Genomic DNA, 18699 nt, shown 5'->3' on the forward strand with positions numbered 1-18699 from the left:
GGCACTGCACTGGCTCCCGGTGAGGGACAGGGTGAAATTCAAGTCACTTTGCATCGCCCACAAAGTTCTGCATGGGGTAGGTCCACCTATTATGGAGGAGATGGTCCAGCCTTACAAGGCCCCTCGTTCTCTCCGCTCTGACCATCAACATCTCCTTCAGGTTGGCAGGGTGAAAAAGGCAAGAACCGGTGGCAGAAGGTTTTCAATAAATGTGGCCTCTTTGTGGAATTCATTGCCCCTACAACTGCGCTCGGAAGCTAGTCTTCTTCGGTTTCGTAAACTTTTAAAAACTTTTCTGTTTCTCGTGTAATCCCTGCATTCTTGTAGTAGTGTTATGTACTGGTAAGCGCTGGGATGCCTATTGGTAACCAGGCGCTATATAAAACTCAGAATAATAATAATAATAGGAATTGACACACGTCCCCCACTCTGCCTTTGGCTGTCCTATGCACGAGGATAGCCTGCCCCTGCATCGCTGCCACATTCTTCATGGAAATACTGCTTTCCTTGACCATGATCAAAATAATTCTGGCTATTCCCACCTGATCCAGACTCCTCCTGTCGCGTATGCCCACCTCGACTACCACCACCGCGTCCTCTCCCTTGGCCTCGCGTATTGTTGTTTTGCGCATATAGCAACGGACACTGGGCACGCAAATGCCCTTCCTGTTTACAAAATGCGCATTGGTTTATTCCCAAATCAGTTCGTCCTCCACTCAGTACTTGGCCCGCCCCTCGTGGGGCAGAGCTCGTCCCTCCTCGACCCCTTCCGCGGCCTCTCTCAACCTGCTGTAACAGGACCCGCGTTTTTAAATCCTTTGCTTTCTTTTCCGTCTTATCCTTACTTTCATTCTCTCGGTGCTCATAATATTGAGCCATACGTAATATTATCGAAGGAGTGGACGTTGTCCAAGTACTTTCTGCAGCCTGGAGTCGGGTCGAGATCTCTGGCAGTAAATTGGTCACAAACCTATTGACAAACAGGCGTATACCACCTTCCTTGGATAGGTCCTGGCCACTGAAGTCAATAAAAACACCCTCAAATCTAGTGAAGAAATCCGACACACTCTCATCTTTCTTCTGTCGGCATGCAGTCAATTTATCCCAGTCCACCTTCCTAGGCGGGATGAGTGAATGCATGTATGTGATTATTTTGTCAGGTAACGTTAATATTTCAGCCCTGGGCTTATCCCCGGGTTTTCGATCCTTATCCCAATCTTTCAATTGATCCCATGTTCCCCCGAATTCAGTCACATGATCTTGATCATGCACCTGACGCCAGATATCCACTGGTACTAATAGGGCAAAGAACAATTCTATATCGGCCAATGTCATTACCGCCGAAGACTCGGCTTCAGTAAGTTCTTTGTAATATGCTGTAGGATTTTTCCTAGGGTCCGGCAAATGAGCCTTCAATGACAGCACTTCACTACGTTTCCACGGGGTGTACACCCACTGCTCCTGAAAACGAGCATCCACCTGCGGGTGGGTAACCACCCCTGCAGCATCCCTTATTTCGGTAATTTCTGGATGATAGATGGTGTGAACCTCACGCATTGGAAAATGCGCGGAATCCGTCAGACCAGCAGTTTCAAGTCGGGTTCTATAACTAACCAATGTACTAATATTTTTGAACACCTCATCAGGGGTCAATTGGAATTTGTGTGCATGATCATGAATGGTATACAATATTGCCAGAGCCTTCCCCCTAGTATGAACTTGTTCCCATAACGATATCAGGCATGCGGCCATATGGTCTAACGCATGCTGTTGCATCACGGGCTCAAAATCTCTCATAGTGCTCCATACGTCGGACACAGTGTAAATAGGGTGTCGCATCCATTGTGACGCTTGTAACGCAACAACCTCCCTTTCCTCCAGTGTCATGGCTGATCGGGTAAATAGTTTCTTTCCTTCGAGAAGGCTGGGGAAACGTATCGGAGTGGAGACAGCTGGTAAGGGAGTTGCGGTTGCTGAGGAAGAGGTCAACACAGGGGAAGAATGGGCTGACCCGGGCGACAGCTGAAGATTCCCAGCTGTCGCGGATGACAACAAATTGGGCAATAAAGTCATAATCTCTGTAACAGACGAGGACAACCGGGACAAATTGGTTTGGGGTGTAGGAAGGGAAGAAACTGGAGGTGCCGACGCCGCCGGAGCTACGGTCGTCACAGCTGAGACTTGCGCCGGGGCCGCTAGATCTCCAACGGTTGATACCGAGGCAACTGGTACTGCCGGGTATAATCGTTGCGGGACATATGGGGGTGGTGGGCGCAAGTCCAATAAATCTCCAATTTCAACTTCGGCGTCAGGCCGAGTCATGTAACTTTTATCGGCCTGTAATCTGAACTCACGATTCACACATTCAATCCCTTCTTCTGTTCGGGCTCTGTCATAGGCAATAGCCTTCTGAGTAACTGTTTGCCCTGCCTTAACTCTAGCTAGTTTCTCTTCTCTCATTCGCCTCTGCTTGGATTCCTTCTGCCAGGTGTTTAAGGCATCAAACATAGATTGTCTACTACGTCTCGAAAATAACTGGTCCTGTAGAAAAGCAATTTTCTTTTCATCGAAGGAACCCGTTTGTGGCCATTGCGATTCCTCATTACCCCGGGTATACTTATGCCACAGAGTGTTGAACAATAAAGGAGTGATTCCATGTTTTATATACATGAAATGGTTGAGACTGCCCTCCGGTGGGGCAGGCTGGTTTTCAGCCAGACGGGAGCCACCAGCCCCACAACAACAACCCAAACAATTCAATTTACTGAAACACGGCATTGTTAGTTAACAGACAAACATCAACAATATACAAACGAATTCTCGTATCACATATAACACGTATCGATGGTTCACGTTTCCTGCAGTTCAATCGCAACCTATTTATTCAAACTTGCCAAACAAACGAACCGAGCCCGTCGACTCCCGTTCGTGGAGAATTATTCAAAATATCGGACCGACAGAATCACAACGAGAAGTCTTCCGAAAGAGATTGGCGAGAGGCAGTCAGACAGGTGTGACCACGGACTGGACTACAGACCATCCTATGACCTACTTGGTTCACCACTGAGACCGTTCTGATGTGGTGCAAGCATCCATCACCTCAGGTATGTCTCATGGCTACCCAATTACAGTCACAGGCTTTCCCGAGTACAGTCCGGCCGTGTGTTACGCACAGGTAACAACTAGGCATCTGATCAGCGTCTCCAAATCACAAAAAGATCCGTGGAGTCTCTACAGTCAGTCCCTACCGGACCACCCTGCAAGACCTCCGTAATTCTCCTGGGGTACTCATGACCCCCAAATCCCAACACAGTTAACTGTTCCAAAATGCACCGCTCGCCGGCGGGCGTCAAACAACCAAACTACTCACCGGGTGCACCCAGGTACAGACGTTCGTTCTCCGCTGCCAACTTCTTGAGACCAACACAGTCAGCTCCTGGGTTAAGACCGTAGGACCCCGGTGAAGGGCTACTAGCAGCGGAGGACACCCTGATCGAGTACGCGGAGTGGAAGTACAAAATCCCTCCTCTCCATCAACCCGACCACAGCGCCCTCAATCCTACCACCCGAATACGGGGGAGGGAAAAGACCCTATCACGGGGTCCCACCAGAGTCGCCAACTGAAGTACTCATACAAAATCCCAAGGGCCACACTTACCAGTGGCCCGCAATATATATATTATGAATAAGTCACTCGGCAACGGAGAAGGTTCAGAAGCTTTATTGGCCAAAGCAGAACTCTACGCAGAGGAGCCTCATCGATCCTCACCCATCAGGTGCGCCGAGGAAGACTGAAGACTTCTTGACAAAACCACACTTATATATATAACAGATTCAGCATACAAAGCCATACAAGTGGAAAAGTACCAGTTAGTCCATGGGCTCCTGGATAAGCTCATACAGTGTTGGGTTTCTGCCTTACACAAAAGGTTGCTATCTATACTGAGGAGGTCGGCAGGGTTACTCCCTTTTTGTCCCAGGGCCTGAAGGAATTTGCTTGATACTCCCTACAGCAGATGTGACCTTGGGTCTCAGCCGTAAATACCGCTAACCTGTCTCTGGGCTGGTACGAGCTAAATCATGAAGATGGTTGCTAAAGGAAACCACGTGATCTGACACATGGTCTATCGCAAACCAAGATGGCTACAGTATGGTTTTCGTCCCTTTTTGTCGTGTAAGAAGGAACAACAGAACGCGTTTCTTCTAGGACATATCAATAGACGTTTATGGGATCAGAACACCGTCATAGATACATTATGCTAACTTTACATGGTGCTAATAAACGGAATAAATGATTTTTATCGTTCAGCGGGCTCACGATGTAATGGGACCTAACGGCTCACTGGTTAGAGCAGGCAGACCCCGAAGCAGAGGTCAGACCCGGGACCAGGGTTCAATTCCCGACGCGGCAGGGTCTTGAGCTCAAATGTCCATGGACTCGATAATTCTCGCTTCGGTGCCTGACCTAATCATGGGTTCACACTCTGCAACTCTGGGCATTAAGCTTGCTTAATCTCCACAACGGCCCCCCGCGGCGGGATGCCTGGCTTTCACCTTGGGGCTATCTCACAGGGAAAAGCCAGGACGGGTTCCCAAGGCAAGCGCGGAGATACCCCTTCGGGGGTCGATTCAGGCGCTATATAAGAAACATAATAATAATAATGATAATAGAATACCTCATTAGTTTCATTACTCTAAAATTACTCATATCATACGTTGGTCTTCAGTCACGGGTGTCAAAGCCAAACAGTTTTTTTCAAAATTAGAACAATACTAGAAAAGCGCATGATAAAGAAAGCACCAATTCAAAAAGACGGAGAAATTGAAATGCGACAGAAATATAAGAAAAAATAAATAAATAAAATAAAAACAGTCTGAAAAGAAGCGTACAATGAAATACATGTGCCAGAAAGACTATGAAAGGATGGGGGGAGAAAAAAGAAGAATATTCAAAAAAGGATAAAAAAAAGAGAGAAAAGGAGAATCAAGAAAGTCTTGCGATTAAGAACCAAAGTTAAAATTAAAGAAAATCTCAAAGCATTATAAAGAAGCAAGAAAGTGAAAAATGGAATGAAATAAAAGGTGAAAGTGTCAACAACATAGGTAAAGTCTAGTGGTACATTCATTAAAATAAACTAAGGCTCATTGTCGTGCTCACCTGTATAGAAAGGGAGAAACTGATCAGGCTGTAATTAGCTAAAGAAAGGCGGATCTGATCAACACCAGGCCGTCGATAGTTCTTAATGGATCAAAGGCGCTGAATAAACAAATACGTTCTCCATTAGATAAATATAGCAAAGATCTTTCAGTGTCACAGTTTAAGAACGCAAAACAAAGCAAAACAAAACAGCAGTCTGACAGGGAAACTATCTTACCTCATCTATAAAGACGTATGAATAAAATAAATATTGAAGGATAGAAAAATGCTCGGGTTCCGTCGAGATGAATAAGTGGAAACACTCAAGATGATTCGAAGAAATTCTGTGAACAAGAAAGGGGAGTGGCTTTCTACTAGGGACACATGCTACAAGACAAACAAGCATTTACAATGCAATGGTCTCGGCATTGGTAAAGTTAGAGCTATTGGCATTGCTCATGACATTATTTTTGTTTATGTTTTTGTTTTTAAAACATTTAACCCCTTCAGTGCCCATGACGAGCTGGACTCGTCATGGGCCGCGGTTGCGCTGTGCCCATGACGAGTCCAGCTCGTCATAGACCCCGCCCGCTAATGAAAGCGCCGGCACTGGGCGGGGAAAGGGGCGGGCACTGAAGGGGTTAAAGAAATGGCATTGTTATTTACAATGTCAATAGCTTAATCACTCTCAAATGCAAGACCTATTGCATTTGCACCCACACACAGAGCCACCTACACACACACTGATTAAGCTATTGACATTGTAAACAACAATGCCGTTTCTCTACATGTTTTAAAAACAAAAACATAAACAAAAATAATGTCATGAGCAATGCCAATAGCTCTAACTTTACCAATGCCGAGACCATTGCATTGTAAATGCTTGTTTAAGTGAGTGAGGGAAGCACACGGAGGGTTGATTGTTGGAGCGGAAGCAACATGGAAGGTGCGCGTGGGAGGAAATGACAAAGAGGGTGGGGGTGGGGAGGACCTATACAGAGGGCGTAGGGAACCGACACAGAGGGCAGGGGAAGCAACAAGGAGTGTGGTGGAATAAGTATCCAGAGGGGGAGGGGAGGAGAAAAGCACATGGGCGAGAGAGAGAGAAACATGGAGTGGGGCAGAAGGGTCCTGGGGGAGAAATACACGAGGGAGAGAGCTGGAAAAAGCACATGCACTCATGGAGTGCTTAACCAAAAAGAAAGCGCTAGCGCTTGGAAAGTAAGCAGTGGAAGGACACAAGTAATGTGCCCTTTCTCCAGGGGTGGGATAAACACAACAGGGAGGAGGAGGAAAGCCCACAAAAGTTAACAAATAAAAAGCAAGTGAGTGAGAGGGACAATAAGTCCAACCAATGGTAAGAAGTGGGCAGGCTTCTAGGCTCAATGTAAGCTGGCAATAGATCTTGCGCTGTCTGGTAGGCAAGACCTACAAAAGGGTACTGAAATTAAGCTCACACTCTAAATGTAAAGCAAGCGGGCAAAATAATATAGAAGGATTTTACAAAAGGCATTTCTACACAACTCTTTTACTAGCAAACTTTAGTCGAGGTGTTTTTTTATTGTTAAAGGCTGTTCAAATAGCCTATAAATGCATAGTGTGCTTGGCGCTAGATACAGACATGCTTCACAGATAACTGAGTGATTAACCCAAATGTGCTCCTGGTGGACAATGCTCCCAAGTAAAACCAGAAGAGGCTGGTACAAAATGATGGCGTGTTGTGCTAACCTGTGCTGCTTCAGTTATTTTGGAGGAATAAGGCACACTATTACTACTTTCACTCCTGAAGCCTTTCCACAAAATGTCTTATGAGCTGCCAATCCATTGTGGTTCCGCAAACAATAAGCAATATGCTCAATGGCTGTTCACAAACAGCCTACGTACGGCACTGCCAGAGCATTCATGCATGTAATCCATGTTCACGTAGGTGTGCCCACTCCAAGACGGCCTTCCTCAACGTATGATCTTAGAAGGCACAAGGAAAGGAGTAAATTGTAAGCCAGAGAAGGCAGTTTCTGCTCGTCCAGTCTAGGCGCACCCAATATACCTTTGCTCTTACCGTGCTTGAATGTTGCTATGCACATTTCAAATTTCACCCATTTGTTAGAGGTGGAAACGAAAAAGAAAGAATTTAGAGAAAGGGACCTCATGTTGGTGGAGAGCCAGGAGCCTGCTAATGTCCGTAGATCCATGTTCCTTCATTCACATGGACGATGGGAACCAAAGAAGAACTAATCATTTGGTGGCACTGTTATTCACAGAGAACCTTGGTAGTGCTGCTGCTGCATTCACCCTCTTGCCCATCCCACAACAGATGGGCTCATTTTGTGAGAACGGGGATCCACATTTTGTGCAATATGGGCCCAGCACTTCTTTAGAGAATTGGACTTGATATCTCCTGAAATTGGTGATCTCGTGTTGCGTATGGCATTGCAAGTAAATGTATGTGTTCCATTTTTACAAAAATATACACATGCAGAGGTATTCACCCCAAGATTTCCTGTCTGCCCACCCCTTATCGGCACTTTCCAATAAGCGCACTGCGGATGTCTCCCAGTTAATTTGCCTTGCAAACAAGCAAGTCTTAATAGCCATTTCTTCCACAGTAAGGATTTTGCATTACACTAGGATCAGAGGCGCTAAAAGCAAAGCACTAAAATGGACAAATCAATTAAGCCAGTCTTAGGGGCTACATGAGATTTTGTGCACTTTTATTTTAATTTCTCATCCACAGCAGAAACAAAAGCATAAATATGTATCTAGGGAGGAATTGTGGCTTACAGTACATAGCTGCCGACTTCAGAGCTGGGGAACCAGTTTCGAATCCCGGCTTTGGCTCATCATTATTGGACTCTGGGCAGAGAACTTTATCTCCGCATGCCTTAAAAACGTGAAACTACTCAGATTCTCTAGTAAAGCAAAGTGCTCTAATGTCATTAGGCCAAGTCGGTGCGATGTAAAACAGCAACAACAAAAAAATAATAATAATTAATTGTCCAGTATACATTAGTGTTCATGATCAAAGAATAATGTACTTTTTGCTAAAACGAATCTAAGTTTTATTTGTGGCCATTCCCGTTGAGCAGCAACAAAGGGTTTGCCCTGTATACTGCTGCAGAACAGCATTTTTCGATGTTACACTATCTCCGAAGAAAAAAACGGATGTCGATTGGATCCAAAAATACAATCAAATACCAGTAACCGATTAAAAACTAAAACTGGTATTAATATAATTTTCTTCACGGGAGTTCGTTAAATTGCCAAACACCTCTATGCTTCCATTAAATTCAGGAAAAATAATTTGAAACTGTCAACTGAACGGTCCACTAGGGTTATGCGAGAACACCTCATGTTTACAAATAAAGAATGGAAAAGGGCAGTCAAAAAGCATAACATGTAGTTTCGTTTTTAAATGTAATGTTATAGCCCTCAAAGCAGAAACAAACCCTTTATATTTCTTTACAACCAGGAACATTTTCAGTCTTTTTTCTAAGTTTGTGTTCAAATTTTAGAAGATGCCAAACGCAGAAAGACGACTAACACAACTGTTGCGGATTTCCTGCATATTCTACAGAATGCACAATGGCACTTTTCAGGGAACACTAATAAAAGGAGCACCAAAAAGCACAGAAATACTGCAAATCTAAATAACCAGAGCTCCAAATCAAATGTTTCGTACGGTAATGAGGAGGGACCTAGAGGGAAAAAGAATGGGGCTCATACTTAAAACAATGACACACCTAGTAGCTCAGCATAATTTGGCAGTGTTTGATCTCAAGATTATTCCTTGGTACAATATATTCGAAATCAGGTTGGTGGTCTCAGCGCGGCTACTGGAGCATGTGCCATGTATATTTAGATGTTGTGCGCTCCTCAAAGAAAACCTCTGGAGGCCCAACTATTTCTCTAACTTTTAAGTAAATAAGCTATGGCAAAAGTGGTGCACGCACACCAAAGCACCAGGCCAGACACACTGAGAAGGCTCACCTTGTTTAGGGGGTGGTGGTGATAGGCTGGGGGTACCTGTGGATTCCTAACCCTCCACCACTCACGCGACTCTTTGGCCTCTGCTCCCTGCTCTTCTCTCTTGCCAGAGGGTTGACCAGCCCCCATGAGGGCAGGAGAGCAGGACTGGGCCGGCACTGCGGGAGGTGAGGGATAATTTAATCTTGGGCATTCCTCCCCGGAACTGCAGGCTGGACAGGACGATATAGACATTGCTGAACTGACAACGTGGACTTTGCAGAGGACCAGCTCCGCGGCCAACTGCTGCTTCCGTTTGTGCACGCACCTTTCCTCCTGCCTCGAGCCCGAGAGTCGGACCTCCCTGGGTGCCACGTAGTGCGGCCCCTACACATGATGGCAGCGGGGTTCCAGGCGGGCACCTGTTCACCCCAAGAGGCACTCGAGTTTCTGTGCCCTCCCAGTCTGGTTCCCGTGATCTTACGTGCAAGGGCCCCAGGAGGGGCAACAGCTACTGAAACTTGTGAGGTGTCAGGTGGGCCGGTGCAGGGAGCAGGCAGAAAAGGAACAAGTAAATCCTCAGCATCAGCACCAACGAGCTCTAGATACAAGTCCTTTGCTCCGTCGTGACAGTGAGGCAGCTTTCAAACTTTGAGCAGCTGCCTTTCTCAGAGTTGACCCAATGTCTGAAAACCCGCCATGCCTAAAGGAGGCAGCCGTCGGGCCTTGTAATCAGCGTCAGCCATACTGGCCCATATTGGGCATTTGTTCCGGTGCAGTAGCATGACGTGGTGTTTGTAAGCAGTGTCGGACATGTTGACACACACAGGGCATTACTGCACAGTAATGCAGCCCATCCGCGCACAACACAGAGCAGGGGAGCGTTATTTCTCCTTTAAACTCCGGGGCAGCAGACGTAGAGGGTCAGTAGGGTTGGGGCACTGCTGGATGTTTACTGGAGCCGAGCGTCTGCAGAATGTGTATGGACCTAAGGGCACGAGCAGGCAGGAAGGTGAGATGTTAGCTGGCAGCAATGAAGCGTGACTGCAAGCATGAGTGACCTCCCAGCACAGAGGAAGACAATCCGTGAGAGCACAGAAGGACCCGAAAACAGCAACAGGACGAGACACGGAAGCAAAGAACAAGCCGAGGGCATCGGAAGACACCACCGCCTTTCACCGAGGCACAGCAAAAATGCCTCGGAGAAAGGGAGCCTCATTTTCGGATTTGCTGTTGTCTCCTCCCTGAGACTTCTCGCAAAAAACACGCCCCCGATCCGAAAAAGACGGGGCTTCAACGGAGTGACTGACCTCTTCTCCAGTGGCTGGCCAGCATTTAAGAGGCCAGCCAATGGAGAACAGGAGAGAAGAGGGGCGGGTGCAAGCCCCTCTTCTCAAAGACATTAAATCTCCGGACTTCCGGTCTGCCGACCGGATGGTCCCGAGACCTAAAAACGAGTGCATATGCGCCAGGTCTTATAAGCTAGAGAACCCTCACTGGAACAAGGAATGACTCACCGTTCTGAAATGTTAACAGGGCGAAGTCTGTAATAAACAAGGTTCAGCGGCGATAGCTGTTCTTGTCAATATTAACAAAACGAGGTCTGTAATAAACAAGGTTCAGCGGCGATAGCTGATCTTGTCACAGGAGGCTGCACATGAAGGAAAACAAAATACGGAAAGGTATAAGTTCAATTGCTATCCTATTATATATGGAATAGCCGGTCGATATAAGATAAAAATTTCCAAATATACCTAGCTCAAAGTGTCAAGAAAGAAACGATAAAAGGCACAGGCTAAAAACAAGATTACGTATATAATTGCCTTGTAGAAAAGAGCTGTTAATATACAAACAGGCAAGTTTTAAATGTAAAATTCAAAAGTGTGGGGAAAAAAAATGCAAGCAACACGACAATAATCGGGAAAACATAAATAAGGAAAAGGAAAGCAAAGTGCACCTAGTTAATAGTACCTGATTTGCACGGATAATATATAGCGGCCAATGCGGGAGATCTCTGGCTATGACATCCTTCCAAATGGTAAACCGGAAAAAGGTCCGATAAGCATACGTAAAACGTATACGGGCGTTTAAATAGGCCAAAAGGAAGGACCCGTGGTCAAAGGAGGCGTGCCTATACTCAAGCGTCAATGTAAGTAGAACATTTTTTAAAGGGGCAAGCTCACAAAAAGATAAATATAAAAAGGACTCGATATAGAGTTAATAGAAGAAGGCCTATAACAAAATCATGACAGTCTAAACCAGAGGTTGCATCAACAGACCAATTAGATGTAAAGGCAGAAATGAGATAAAATCAATGGAGACAGTATCACATGTGTGTATCCAAAACGCGAAAAATGAAAACAAGGGGACAGGCCCATGGAACCTTATGCAGCGTTGGAACACAATCGAGTCAATCGAGAAGGCATCAGGCTTGGCAAATACGAGTGGCAGGATCAGGATATCGGGAAAATGAGTAGCAACACTAATGTCAAAATAAAATTATGTAGACAACTACATTTTTAGTGTCAAAGAGCGAAGAGCCAATGAAAAATAGAGGTCTTATAGGATAGCATTTTCCCATGGCAGGGATTCGTTCAACCCTTTGTCCTTAGTATTAAGGACAAAGATCCAATATACTTCGCGCATCCTGCGTATATTGTTGCTATCCAGTCCTTTTTGATTGCAAATTTTTTCCAGAATCGTCCAGCGGAGATCCTCCTCAGAATGTCTCTTTGTTGTCCAATGGTCTACAAGTGGAGCAGCATGCTTAGATCGTCTAATATTGGACTTATGTTCCCCGATGTGTATTCTAACCTCTCTGGCAGTTTCGCCTCCATAGGTGAGCAAGCAGGGGCATTGGATGGCATATACACAGTTTGAAGTCCTACAACTCGTCATCTCTTTCATACTTACATTGAAATCGTTAACGCAAATCTGATTGCCAACAATGGCGTTGGCAAATGCATTACAGGTGGCGCATTTGTGGTTGCCATTGATGGGAGAAGATCCCTCAATGAACCTTTGTATCCAATTCCTTTGTTCCGGTTATTTGGCCCTGACTAGCCAGTTCCTCAGATTCTTGTTTCTGCAGAAGGCAAACAATGGTTCCGGCAGATAGGTGTCTAAATTTAGAAGGTGCCATTGTGAGTTGACAATCTGTCTGATCTTATTATCCATAGGCGAATGCTTAGTTGCACAGACTAACTTGTCTGTCTGATCTTGTTTCTTAGGTTGGAACATGGAGTCACAATTGTAGAAACGGGCTCTCTTGAGAGCATTCCTAACCATTCTGGGGGGGATACCCTCTTTGAATAAATTTCTCCTTCATGATTTCAGCATTGCAGAGATAGTCATTGATGGTAGTGCAGTTTCTACACAAGCGTATAAACTGACTGAACGGAATTCCATCCTTCTGACTTCTCGGATGAAAGCTTTCAAAATGGAGAAGTGTATTCCTGGCTGTGGGTTTGGTATATAACGATACAGACAGTTTGCATTCCTGATGTTCTACCCAAACGTCAAGGAACTCTAGTTTGATGGTACTCATATGGGCTGTGAACCTAAGGATGACATCTGCTTTATTTATCCATTCGATGAATTCATTCAAGCAAACCTGGTCACCGGTCCAGATGAAAAAAATATCATCGATGTACCGGGACCAGTGCCGGACATTTTCAAAGAAGGGTGCAACTTCATTGTAGATATTGCGATGTTCAAACTCACCCATATAGACAGGCAACACTGGGGGCACAGGCTGCTCCCATGCTAACTCCCTGTACCTGTTGATAGAAATTTCCATCAAATTCAAAAAAATTCTCTTGTAGCACTATCTCCAAGCATCGAATCAAGAATCTGCCATTATTTATAGTTTGATCCATATCAATGATGTTACTCAGGGCCTTACATGCGTCTGTTTGAGGGATATTTGAATATAGAGATTCAACATCGAGAGTCACAAGAATTTCCTGGTGTGGACTGTATTCAAGTCCTTCTATCTTAGAGATGAAGTGCCTTGTGTCCTTAACATAGGAGCGTAAAGTTACCACCATTGGTTGAAGGAACTTATCAATGTACTTGGATAGGGGTTCCATAGCGGAACCAATGGTGAAAACAATAGGCCTCAAGGGTGGGTCAATCTGGTCTTTGTGCGTTTTAGGTATCCCGTATATGATCGGGATGCGGGTATGAGTTGGAGTGAGAAAATGAGCTTCTTGAGGGCAAATTTCTCCTCTGTCGATTGCTTGTTCCACTTCACATAAGATTCTACGTTTGACCCTAGGTTCCGGATTAGACAGGATTTTAAGATAATGTCTAGGTGACCCAAGGAGATCCAACATTTTCTCTTTGTAACGGTCACTGTTGAAAATGACAATGCCGCCTCCCTTATCACAGGGCTTGACCGTAAGGTCGCTGTTGTTTCTAAGGGATTTAAAGGCAGCATTTTCCTCTTTAGAGATATTGTTGCTCGGAATTGGAACAAATTTAGTCGCCCTCTGTACCTTATTAAGGAAAGCTTTTTCAAATAAACTAACCTCAATACCCAAGGAGTCTAGACCTGGAGTAAAGCAAGAAGGGGGTTTCAGTCCTGATTGATTATTGGTGTCTATGTTTGGAGTCTTATTCTGGAAATACTTCTTTAGTCTCACTTTGCAGAAAAAGGCATGCAAATCTTTGAAGAGTTCGAATGTATTCATTCGGGTAGATGGTACAAAGGATAAACCTTTTGTAAGCAATGCCACAGTGGGACAATCCATTTGTTTAGATTACAAATTGAAGATGGGAATCCTATTTACGTCCTCCAATATTGGCGTTGACGAGTCTGAATGTATCTCTGGGGTTGTGATCCTGGTATTGGCCCCTGTATTGTGGATTCTAAACTTGATCCTGGTAATGTCCTCTGAATAGTGAATTCTGAGCTTGGTTTTGAAAGTGATTCTGATATCTGGAGCGAATATTGCCCCGACGACTGCATAAAAAACGAGTTTTTGATGTTGATCGATCAGATGTCTGCCTGTATTGCGGATTGCTATATGATGGGCCCTCGCTGTCTGAATCTGTTGTGTCAGAAAAAGTGACAACTCGTTTGTTGCTCCAGTTAGAAAAGGTATTGCTCGTGGCGTTATCTCCGTTGTTAGCATAAAAATTCTCCGCTAGAAATGGATAAACCCGTTCCTGGGAAAAATTCCTAATGTCCTTTCTTAGTTTTTCGGTTTTTCTTTTAAGAAGATATTCGCTAAAGGAGTCGAGCTCGATCAAAATTTCTTCCAATTTCTTTTTGCTTTCTTCGACACTATGTGTCTGTTTAAGTTTCTCCTCAAGTTCAAGTATCTCCTTATTCAGGAGTTCAATAACCTCTCTGGCTGTTTCAATAATTAAAATCATCCAGTCTCTGGAACATCTATTGGAAATGAGGGCCCATTTTCCAAAAACTGTCTGATTTTATTAAACAAACCAGGAATATTTCTAACACGTAGGCCGATGGGAATGGTGCCAGCCTTCAAGTATTCGAGCATGAAATTAGCATGCGACTCTGTGCGTTTAGTTTTTTTCTTAAGGTTAAAGAGTTTGGTCCATTCTTCATTAGGGCCCTTGGATAGAGTGAATGGCCGATCGCCCTCAATGGTCTGGCCTAGGAGACGGGCAAAATCCTCATCCGTAAAACCAAAGGACTTAATACTATCCATAGGGGTAGATCAATAAAAGACAAAAGTATATTGCTAAGGTGAGCGGAACAAAAAAACTAGAAAGAAGAATGTCTAGTTATAGTGTCTCCAAAAAGACTTCTAGATGTTAGTATATGGCAGAATAAATTATTTCTTTACGTAAGAAAGATAGAAAAGGAGAAGGAATAAGAAAAAAAGGAGAATGGTGCAAAAAGGAGAAAGATTTCTAGTGTAGGCGTAAATTAATAGGTTTCAAATAACAGCTCTCCACACCGTCTAGGGCAGCCCATTTTAAATATCCATGTCCTGGGACCATGTATGCTTTGAAGAGAGTTGGGCTCAGGGCGGATTCTTGCAGAACTCTGCCCATGAGGTCGGGGCATCCTGAGGTGTACGGTGCCTGGCTGACTGACTTGGTACTTCCAGTCATGAACAAGCAGATCCATCGGAATGGGTGCCCTTGGATTCCAATGTTGTGTTGGGTTTTCTAAATCACTTTCTCAAGTTTGGGGTCATTCATACAAACCTTGCTTCATTATCTAACATATTGCACTCTCAGTTAAATAGCTAACTTAATTATATTTTCTCTCTATTTCCATACTAATTCTCTGACTGAAATATTTTCTTTTTAGGTTTTGCCTACTGCAGCATGCATGTGCTGTTGTCAAAATCTTTTGTTAACAAAACAATCTTAAAACAGGCTTAGAGCCCGTCCATTACTTACCAATACTTAGCAGTGGTTGCATACCAGTCACTCTTGTTTTACTTCTTTCTTATTGGCCACGCCTTCTCCTGACTGATCACCTCCTGCTTCCTCCCGGGGCTTCTGTCCCTGCTGAGGAGCATGGACCTAGCACAGCCTGCTGATTGCGGTCAGTGTCTTTTTTTAACTTTTTCCATGCATTCTATACAAGTGTATGGCACTCAACGGTCCCCCACCACCCACTGTCCTTTGTTGCTTCTCCCTCCCTCCTACCCTGCAGCTCCCTCGTGTTATGCTGCTGTGCAATATTGACAGAGTCAAATAGAACTTGCATAGGGGAAGCCTATTGGCTTTGCCAGTGTTGGTCTCTTCAGTACCTTCTCCCCCTAACAACAAGCCACCGCCTTCCTCTACACCTTTCCAACTACTACTGAGACTGTACCCTATGCTTTTTATACTATAGTTAACCTCCGCCATAATTTATGAAAAATGCTGAAAATTCTAAGTTTGTTTTGAATAGATTATCCTGTACTATACAAAAGCAAGGAGAGTAGACAGGCAGCAGATGACTGTTGAGATAATTTACAGTATGGAGACCCCCCACCTCTGCCCTCCAAGAAGAGAACCTACCACCATACTTAAAGATCTTCACCATGTTAGAAGGGATGAAGCGGGGATGCTGAAACTGCATTGTGGAAATGGCAGAAGCATTTTCAGCAAAACTGGAATTCAAGCCATCACCTATTCCTTGGCAGCCAGCAGGCATTGTTTCTTGTTTTCCAGAAATAAACCGTCAAAGAGGGATTTATTTCTGAGAAACAAAAAGTCATTGGGCCGGACGCATAGGGACATTTTTCCATGCTTTTGGAGACTGATGATTTGCCCTGCCAGTGTCCACAGCGCAGTGCTTGTTTGGGCATCAGCATGGAAAGTGTGCATCGGGCAACCCCAACCTAAACTGGCCTGGTGGTTCAAAACTGTAAAGGTGTTGACCCTGTGGCAGATGGGCCGACAATGATGGTCTGCCGGTGGGGCTTGCCGAAGGCCCAGCAGCTGTAAAATCAGTGGCTCCCACCTCTAAGACCTTTAAAACGGCTGGAGGACCCATAGGTTAGTTTATGGTTATTTATGTTTCTCATTGACATCTATATGTACAAGGACTAAAAACCATAAGCCATTAAGCTCCATGTAGGTCCATACTACAAGGTGCAAATCCCCAAGTTCATTCCTTAATTGTAACAGCTATTACCATTACACAAATCTAATCAAAGCTTTGTGATGGGGCAGTAATCTCTAGTACTCTCTTTGAAAGTTGACATCACATTTATTTTTAATAAAGACTGTCTGTGTTTTTCATAGCAGGGCCTAATCTTTGTTTCAAAAGATGTAGGCCAATGTCAATGTACTATTATCCATCTCTGATAGTCGAACTTTCCTCAACACAACTGAGCAATCTGTATACAGAAGGCCCTATGGAGGTCACTCAGACCCTGGCGTATGGTCCACCGGTCTGACTATGGAAATGTTGAGGGCATGGCTGCCTCCATCCTGGAGGAAGCCCGTCGGCCCTATTAAGAGATCCCTACTGCCTTGGGATCTCTGTGCTGAGAGTGGAGACGCTGCAGTGACAGTTCCCCTCACAGCACTGCAGGTTTGAAGAGTGGGCAGTCAAGCTTAAAGCACCTGCTTAGTAATTTACTCTCAATCCTGGAGTTTTTTTGTGTCATCAAAAAACAAATGGCCTGACTCGGAGGGAGTTGTCTCCCTATGGAGCATTCTACATTTTTCATGCCTGAGTTCAAAATGTCTTGGGGAAATCAGCGGTGGTTCCTAAATGGGGCATTTGGCCATCACTATGACCATATGGTCCTATGGTGGACAGCCCACTGTGTCTGGAGTTAATGTGGGCAGAGCCACTAGAGGGTTCGTCTTTGGTAACCCTGTGGTATCTGCACCTCTAAATGGGGTTACAGACCTGTGGGTTGGGTACGATGGAAGAAAGGCTGCTTTACAATGATCCTCCTGCTCCACCAGTTGCGTAACGAAACTTGAGGGGGCCCCCCTGCAAGGTAAGTGGAGGGGCCCCCTCCGAGCTCAATCAGGAACTCTCTGGACGGAGTACTGTGCTGTGGGGGCCCCCTGGAGCTTGGGGGCCCCCCGCACCGTGGGGGATGCGGGGGCCTGTGTTACGCCCCTGTGCTCCTCCAAATCCTAAATGAGGCCCCACTATCATCATTAATGGCTTGACGGTAACAGGACATTAGCCAATACATGACAGATGCCTTGCTGCCCAGCCCCCGCATTCTCCAATTCGTTTAGGGGTCAAGAGAGTCCCTGCAGTTGGGAAATTTATCCCAGCTGCATTGTCATCATCAACTACATTTTTAGGAAAACACTCATGGTGGGACTTGTCAGCCATTTTGTTTCCCTATCAAGGCCGTACCACAGAAGAAGAATGCAACACTGTATCTCATGGTGGCTGGAAAAGATTGAGCAAAATAAAAAATCCTAACGCAGCAGGTAACGCAAAGCATGGGGTGCCAGGTGGACATATGCTGGCGGAGGTGGTGCCCTGGCCACTCGAGCCTTAAGGCGGTCAGACTCCAATGGCTAAATAAAGCTCACACTTGGAAACATAAGTTTTTCTCATAGGTTATGCTTCTCTATATTTGGTACATCTTTTGTACAATCTGCAGACGTGTTCTATCATGTGATTATTATTTCACATACAATTAAATATTGAAAAACACTGACAATAAAGCCTACAAATTATACACGTGTGTGACACAGTTTATGCCTACAATTCCCAGCGTGATGGTCTATATCCCCATTGCTATTCACAAATTCTTCATCTAGAAGAACTCCTTGAAATTATGGATTAGGGCAAAAGGTTCACATAGCGTGACCCATGTACTTCTATCAGAGCCCCTGGGTGGCACTCACTGTGGTGGGGGATGAAGTATTTAGCAAGGTCCAGTGCATTAGAGGAGTATGGATCTGTGCCCACCAGCAAAGGAATGCTAACATCTCCACATTGAATACAATCTTCGTCCTTTCACCACTTCACTGATTCATTTTTATTGATTCCATGAATAAAGAATGAATATCATAAACTGAAACTTGATTTTTAAACTTCCTAAAACGTATTGTCTTATGTCACTCCATCAGCCTATACTGGCTTCTCATGTGCCGCTCTGCTGCATTTTGGGGCCTTAGATGTGTTTGGACCTTGT

General features: G+C 44.9%; 1 long non-coding RNA gene across 1 annotated transcript in view; it reads right to left on the reverse strand.

Moving 5' to 3' along the window:
- The window catches only part of LOC146796523 (uncharacterized), a 33447-nt gene that overhangs the window by 10025 nt on the left and 4723 nt on the right, over window positions 1-18699 (reverse strand). The window contains exon 2 of the long non-coding RNA XR_014969625.1: window positions 5159-5257. This is a non-coding gene — a long non-coding RNA (uncharacterized LOC146796523). The remainder of the gene's footprint in view (window positions 1-5158; window positions 5258-18699) is intronic.

This window comes from Triturus cristatus, chromosome 10 (assembly GCF_964204655.1).
Source record: "Triturus cristatus chromosome 10, aTriCri1.1, whole genome shotgun sequence".
NCBI lineage: Eukaryota > Metazoa > Chordata > Amphibia > Caudata > Salamandridae > Triturus > Triturus cristatus.